Consider the following 8040-nt stretch of genomic DNA (forward strand, 5'->3'; position numbering starts at 1 on the left):
GGCCCTGGGGAAGGAACCCCAGCCGCACGCCGGCCCCAAGTGCAAAGCATTGAAACGGCCCCGAGAGGAGAGGGGGCGCCCTCCTTCTCCCGCGCCCGGCAGCCTGGCCGCCCTGGCCCGCGCCCCAGCTTGGCCTCCGACCCCGCTCTTGGCCGCGGCGTCACCCGGGGCCCCTGCACTCCGGAGGGAGGCTGCGGGTGCTGGAAAGAGAGGCCGGTGGGCGGGCGAATCGGGAGGCGCGGGCTGCCGAGGTCCCGGAGCGGAACCCAGGTGGCGGGAGCTGGTGAGTGGTGCGGGGGCAGAGCCCTGGTGGGGCCGGCGTGGGCGGGAGCGGGACGCGGCCTCGCACTAGGGAAACGCGGGGACCCCCTAGCCCGCGCCTTCCCTCACAGGAAGACTCAAGAGGATCCTGGAGTTCCGGGCAAGCCTTAAACCCAGCCCAGACTCCGTCTGCTTCCCGACCCAGCCCTGAGCCCTCCGATGGCCAGGAGAGCGGGTCCTCGGGGCTAGGAAGGGTGTGCACCTTCCGCTGAGCACTGGGTGGCTCCGCGCGGGCTGATCCCGGCCCCCAAATTCTTTACCCGAAACCCAATGAATTTTCGCCGCATCCGGTACGGGAGACACAAGTCTCCCTTATGCTACACACCGGCATCCTCTCTCCGCTCTCCGCCACTTTCCTGGAGTTCTCGACTCTCGCACGCGCAAGTCCCCCCAGTTCAGTAGTGCCGAGTAACGAGTGTGGGAGTCGGAATGTCTGTGTGCACCTGTGGTTGAACACCACCCTCCCCCCCGCCCCCCGATTGAACCCAGTCGGGTTTCGCAGTCTTCGTTCTCTGGCAAACCCAGTTATTCCGCGCCCTCCACCCCCGTGGTGTGTGTATGTGTTGCGCCCAGTGTGGTGAGACCCTCTGTGAGCGGCGAGAGCGGCAGCTTAAGGCGTGCTCCCAGAGAGTGAAGCGGCCACACACCTGCCTTGAATCTGGCTCCGGCGCCGACACTCAGACTGATTCCTGGCGGTCGCGTTCCGAAGGACAAGACGGACCACGAACTAGACTGGGTGACACTGCTGCCCGCACAACCAACACAAATGTGGGTGAGTTCAGTGGGCGCGGGCCTTGTGCTCGCGTGGTGGGCGCGTACAGCGCGCATCCAACAGCGACCCAGGCAACCCTGCCCATCCGCTGCGCACACGCAGTCTCAGGGCATCTTGTCGCTGCACACTAGGACTTGGCGTGTAAAGCCTCATATCCCCGAGCTACTCGGGTTCCGGACCGGCCGGAGCGATTTGGCCTCCGCGACCTTTTTCCTGTTTTTCCGACCCGGCGACGACACTCTCGTAACTCCCCTTACTCAGGGCTCAGATAGGCACCGCCGCCACAGGGTTTCTCTTCACGACCTCGCTCTTGGCTGCGTCGCTCCTCTTTAAGTGCCTCCTCTGTCCAGAACCAATCATCGACTCCAGGCTGTGCAGTCTATGCAGCCGGGGCAAGATCCGTTGCAGCTTTACACAGGCAAAGTCCTGCCAGCTCCATCTTAGGCGGGATGTGCTCCCCTCGGGAGGGACGTGCGTGGATAGGTTCGAGCAGACTGTGAGGTGACCAGATAATAGATAGCCAGGGCAGCGTTCCTTAGCCAGGAATTGGGGTATGGGCCTGGAAATCCGTGAATACATTTGCAAAATCATGTGCGTACACGTACTTTCATACTTGTAAGAATGTGTGTACACTTAAGTGTAATTTGGACATTTCCCTGGGGAAGGTCCGTAGCTGGTCTAAGGATTCAAGGCCCAGAAAGTTCGATACATGCTGGCCTGGGTAGTTTGCCCAAGAAACCCGGTGGTGACAGTGTAGCAACTGCATTTGGGGACCACGAACCCACCTGGCCACAGGAATTGGGCCACGGACCTGCTCTCCTGCGGCCACAGGCTTTGTGGGCTGGGCCCCCACTGTCTGCCCCGCCATCCCGCGACCAGCCCGAGTTCCTGCTACAGCCACTCTCAAGATTCTGAATCTACCCCCAGTCAAACTCTCCAGCGAGGAATATCTTTGGCTCTTCGAAAACCGTGCGGGGAAGGCCCAGGAGGCCCCAGAGCTGCGCCGTGCGATGCCCAGCTTCTGCTCGGCCCCTCCCCCACCTGGGTCTACCCCTCTTCCCCTTCCCGGGAACAGGCACCTCTGGGGGTCCCCAGGGCTGAGTGTGCCTGTCTCTTTAAGAGGCCCTGGGGGGGCGCCTTGCAAGCCGCCCAGGGCTGGAGGGGGAGGGCATGGGCGGGGGCGGCTGGCGCCAGGCGGCCGAGGCTCCACAACAAAGCTCCGGCCCCTGTCACTTCGCATCGGCCGAGCCCTGCAGACGGGCGGGGGACGCGCGCTCAGTCGCCCCTCCCTCTCCCAAGCGCTCCTGGGCCCCGGCGTCCCGCGGGCGCTGGCCTCTCAGCCTCCGTCCCGTTGCACGCGCACAGTGCGCTCTGCGCTTCCCGCAATAAGGAAATCCGGCGCGGACGGCCTGGGCCGGGTGGTGCCGCGGTACCGAGCCTGCCTAGGCTGCCCGTCTGTCCTTGGCTCCATAACCTTCTGCGGGGTCAAGGGCCACTGCTGGGAACTCCCCCGGGTTGTTTCCTGCTGGTGTCGTTGGTCTGTGTGACTGGGCGTGAATCTGTGTGAGCCTGCATGGATGGTTTGGGGATGTCTGGTTGTGGGGCAGAGAGGTGTGCGTCTGGGTCACAGGGTGCTGCCATGAGACTGGTACTAAGTGCACAGTCGTATATGAGTGTGCTCAGGTTAAGTTCGGGTGACGTGTGTGGCCCTATATGTGTGACCAGTAGTGGGGGGGTGCCACTGGGCGCGTCCGTCCGGTCTTGGAGTGTTGTGTGTGAATCTGGTGGTGGTGGGGGGGGAATGGACAGAGTTGCTTCCCATCCCCGGCTTCCCGGCCGGACTCGCTCCTCCCGGAGCCTTGGCGCCAGCCAGCCCCGTTTAGCGGCCGGGCCCGGCTCCCCCGCAGTCCTGGGTCTGGCTGGGGTGGGGGCCGCGGCCTCGATGACCCCGGCCCGCAGCGGCCCGGCCTGTCCCGTCCACTTAGACAAATTGCGGCTGACAGGCGCGTAGTCTCTCTGGAGTCGCCGCCCGCCCGTCGCCTCCCTCCCGACCCAATTACCCTGTGCAGGGTCGGGCCAAGTGGCTGGGACGGGGCGGGGCGGGGGGGCGCGGGTAGAGAGGGAGGCTCGACCTCTTCCCGGTTGCGTTGTGGCCCCGGCCTTGCACCAGGATAGGCACGGGGCCACTTCTTCTGTGTAGGTCCGGGTTAGTGCCCGGGCAGCCACGGCCTGTGTGGCCCAGTTTCCAGTCTTCTAGACTGATGTGAAAACGAGGCCCCACCCTGGCTGCTCTGGCCCAGGACAGACCTGGCTCTCAAAGGAGCATCACTCTGCACCTGAGCTGGCAACCGAGAACGTGTCCCCGGATTTTGGGCGAATTCCCCATAATTTTGGGGCTCCCATAACCCTGGGAGCTCCAGACTATTCGCTGCTCTGGGGACGAAGTCCACGGGTCGGAGCTGTCCCGTTGGAACCTGGAGGTCAACAAAAGTGAGGTGCACATCTGTGAACCTGCATGAGCGTGTCCGTGCACAGGTGTGAGATGACGGCTGTGGGTGTCTGAGATCACGGCAGCGTGAACGGGCCATGCTGCCGTGTGGCTTGAGAGTGGGGGCAAAACGCAGGAAGGACCCCTAGGGCAAGCCCACCTGCGGGAGAGGGCGGGGCTGGCCTGCGCTGCGAGCTCACCAGGCTCTTGATTCGCTTTCTGCAACGCTTTCGCAGTGAGCGGGCGCCGGAATTCCCTGGAGCAACATCGCGGGCAGCGTAGCACAACCCGGGCTCCAACTGCGCCGCGTCCTCTCGCCTTCCCGCGGAAGAATTACCTGGTTTGTCCGATCACCCTACGGACCTCGAACAAACCTTTTGCTCTTTCAACCTGCAGCTTCTTCTTCGCCTAGTTGAACCTCGTTGCTCCTATCCGCAGTGCATGCTCCCCTCCCCCTGCTTTACCGTTGAGGACCCTGAAGCCTAAAGGTGCAGTAAGCCCACGGCCAAGACAAGTACCCTGGGCAGAGCTGGAGTGGGACGCTGGGACCTTAAAAGAGAGCAAGGCCGAATCCACTCCTTAGAAGGTGCTGATGTCGTTGCTGTCCCACTAGCTACCTCTGCTCATACATCAAGGCAAAACTGAGACTCGAGAGCCCCACCCTCAGGCTGCGCTCTTGCTTTGAATGTAAGACCTACAAGATGCTCTCTCTCTTTGCCCCTAGAGTTTCCAGCTTTAGGTCTACAGGACGGGGCTGCCTTCCCAGTTACACAGGGACAAGGGAGCAGCTTCAAAGTCAGTCAGAGATAGGAGCTGGAAGCTCTAAGGGTTAGGGATGGAGGTGAATGGATTCAGAGTCTTGAGGGGCACAGGAAAGGGAAGTCAGTGCAGAATCGGGTTCTCTAAGGGAACCAGCCAGAGCATGTGAGGCAGCAAGGAGCAGATAGGCATCAGATTAACTCTGTGACTCTGTGACCTTGGGCAAGGCCCTGGCCTTCTCGGGGGCTTACCTAGGCTTCTCTTCTGCAAAATGAGGACCAAACAGTGTTTTCTTAGGTGCCTTGTAGTTTAGAGATTCTCTGATCTGTGAAAACCAGAAAATTTCAGCACTGAGAAACCATTTCCAATCTCAGACTGGCAGCTGCCTGCTCTTGTCTCTGCTTGCTTCCAGAGGAGCTGACACTAGTGTTTGAGAGTGTTTGTGCATCCGAATTTGCCTTGGGACCACTGGGCCCTTTCTCAAATCAACCTCAGACAGTGCCCTCCCTCTTTGAGCTACCACCCCAGCTCCCATCAGCCTCCTCTCAGACCATGAAGCTATTTTTTCCTTCATCAAATTGAAAGTCCATAGTAATTTGTCTGTTGAGCAGGTAGTGCTATGAGAAACATGGAGTTCACATGGCTATCTGAAGGTCACAGGGTCAGATCACAATTAGATGCATGTTCTGATGGCCTCCTAGGTGATGCCATCATGGAGGTCTGCTGGGGGTGAGGCAGAGATTGCCTTGGGTGTTATCTCTAGAGCATAGGAGACTGGCTGTTCCAGGGCCAGTGGTCTGTAAGGTCCCCTACCTTGGGGCCCAACTCTCATGTACAGCTGATTACAGGCTGTGGCAGGGTCCATAACCGCCCCAATTAGCCAGGGGCCAGGCCCAAGGCCTCTCTGATAACCTGAGCTCCAGTGGCAGCCGCCACGGGGCCAGCTTATCTGGCCTCTCTTATCCTCCCCCTCCCCCCACATACTCGAAGAGTTGTCCGGGCTGTGAGCAGATGAATAACCAGATTGTCCTGCAAGCTCAGCCGGCAAGTCCAGCCCTACACCCACCACTTTCCCTTACTGAAGGAGGCCACAGCTGTTTTGCACCCCCTGGAGGGAAAGGGCTGAGCCAGAGAGGACTCCTAACTCTAAGCCGCCAGCCGGTTCCCCGCATGGTTGGAGAGAGCTCCTAGCTCTCCATTTTTGCCCCATCCATGTGCCCTAGGGTGGGTTCAGAGGGCTCACCCTTCCTAGAGCTCTAGCCTCATCCCCAGGGTGCCTCGTGGCACCCCCTCCCCCGCCTTCTGACTGAAACACTGCTCTAGTTGGGGATAGAGGCTGTGCCCGGCACATTAAGGTCTTCGATCCAGTCAAAATGGGGGAAAAGCTGCTGCTTGTCTGGCGGCCCTCACTGGCTGTGCCCAGGCCTCCTGACCTTCCGGCATGCCTCGCTCTGCTATGTGATTTCTCACCCTGCAGGTTCCCAGGCAGGAGGGACTGGCTTCAGCCACCCTATGCAGGGCCATCTACTCGGCGTACAGAACCTAGTGCGATTCAGGTCCCCCTTCTCCTAACATGGCCAACCGATCATGTGGAGGGAACTGAAGATTAAATCTCATCTCAGGTGCCAAGCTTGGATGGGATGTGTGTGATGGGGGCAGGGGCCCCGGGAGCTGCCCCAGCTCCTGCTGGATGGTTGGACGGGAAGGCCTGCTTGTTTGTGAACTCAGCTCTTCTGTGGCTGTTACATTAAACTTCACCCTAAACCACACCTGGCTCAGTGGGTTTCCTTTGATTCTCCCAGGCCTCTTTGGGATCTCGGGGAAGGAGGGACTTGGGCTATCGTTTTTCTCCTTCTTGCTCAATACTCTTTTATGCCCCTACCCCTGACCTCCACTCCTGTCTCCTTCCCGCCCTTCACTTTAGGTCCAGAATTGGGAGGATAGGGAGGGGAGGGGGACAAAATCAGGAACTTGACATCCAAGGTTCTAGCCAAGTTTCATGAGACCCACCTTCACCCGACCATCTTTCCGCTTTCTGAGCTTAAAAAGAGGCAATTATAAGGTGTCTTCCCTGAAGATAAGGCCAGAGTCTTCATCAGGCTCTCCTTCCCGCAGCAGTCCACCAGCACATGCCAAAGACCTGACTGGCCCTAACTGCCACAGCTACGGAGGGTCGGTCCCCAGAATTCACTGACTCTGGTAACGGGCAAGGTTAGAATGGATTAGATTGATCTCCTTCTTTCTACCCCTTCGCTGACTCCCCCCTCAGTTGCACGTGTTGGGGTGGCGAGTGTTGGGAACAGGGACGCATGGTTAGCTCCACAGGACTGTTTGGCGCTTGGCGAGGACCCTGACCCCAGCAACTCAGGGATGGACACCAATTGCAGCGTGATTTATTGGACAAGACGTGCACTTTTTGACAGGGCCTCGGTAACCACGGTTTCCTTCACTGAACAGTACAGAACCAGGGTTAAAGGGCTTACAGACAAGAAAGACAAATCCTTCCCATGAACCAAAGGGGAAAGAGGAAGGGGGTCTTCTCCTTTCTTTCTCCTTCCCTAATACTCTGGGCCTCCGTTCACCCCATTCCAGAGGGAAGTTAACCAAGGGAAGCTGGACAGTGTGTGCCACAGCTAGGAGTGGGCTGGGGCTGGCCGCTCAGGGTCAAAATGCCTGGTTGGGCCATCCACCCTCTCCCCACACAGGCCCCCTGTGGGTATGGTTAGAAAATATAAAAGCGGATCCAATACAGGACATCATGTGCAAAAGGAAGAAAGGACGGAGCTTCTGCAGAGTCTCTCTCAGCCACAGCCCTGCTGACCAGGGGCAGAGGTCAGAGTACACTGAGGTGCTTTGGAGAAGGGTCTCTTCTCAATCGAGGGAGGGTGGGTGGCTGTTGTCATCAAGCTTGGGGAAAGTGGTTGGTGAAAGAGGAGCAGAGACTGAAGGAAAGGACCAGAGGGGTCTTCTCCCTCTCCCTCCAGCAGGTGAGTGGGCCGGCCAGTCAGAAGCAGGTAGCTGGTACCTATGGAAAGCCGGTAGGGAAGAGGCTGAGGGGCTGACTCTCGTTGGTGGGCAGTGGAGATCGGTAGCCATCGAAGTTTCTTGGGATGCTGCCGCTGGTGGAACCTGAGCTGTTACTCAGAGTCTCGATGCTTCCCTCTCGCTGTAGTTCTGCAAGACAGAGGAGAGGGCCAGGCCGGGTCACAGTACAGTCTAGGGGGTGGGGGCCCACCCTGGGCCGGGCTGCCTGCCCAGAGGCACCCATCTGGTCCATTCACATCCTTCTTCAGGGGGATCCCCACGTACTCCCCAGATGGGACAGGTGGCAGCTCAGGTCACAGGCTCAGCGGAGAAGGGAGAAGCTCCCTTGGCTGGCAGGCTCCAGTTGTTCCCTCACTGTGGGCATGTGCCCATAACTGCTCATAGACCCATGCACAGCCAGCATGCTCCCCCAACTCCATGAGTGGCTCTTGTCCTGGATCTACAGGTCGGGCAGGAGGGGAGATGCCAGGACACGGGAAGGACCACAGCTTCCTGCCTGATCTGTTCCTACCTCTCCTCCCCTGCTTCGCCTGCCCTGGAGCTTCCACCTGGGCTCAGCCAATCATTCTCACCCATACAATCTGCCCGGTAGCCAGGCCCAGGTCCATCTTTGGCACCTTCTGGAAGGTGTCCCGTTTCCCTGCAGGCAGGAAAA

The sequence above is a fragment of the Pteropus alecto genome, unplaced genomic scaffold (assembly GCF_000325575.1).
Source record: "Pteropus alecto unplaced genomic scaffold, ASM32557v1 scaffold98, whole genome shotgun sequence".
Classification (NCBI taxonomy): Eukaryota; Metazoa; Chordata; class Mammalia; order Chiroptera; family Pteropodidae; genus Pteropus; species Pteropus alecto.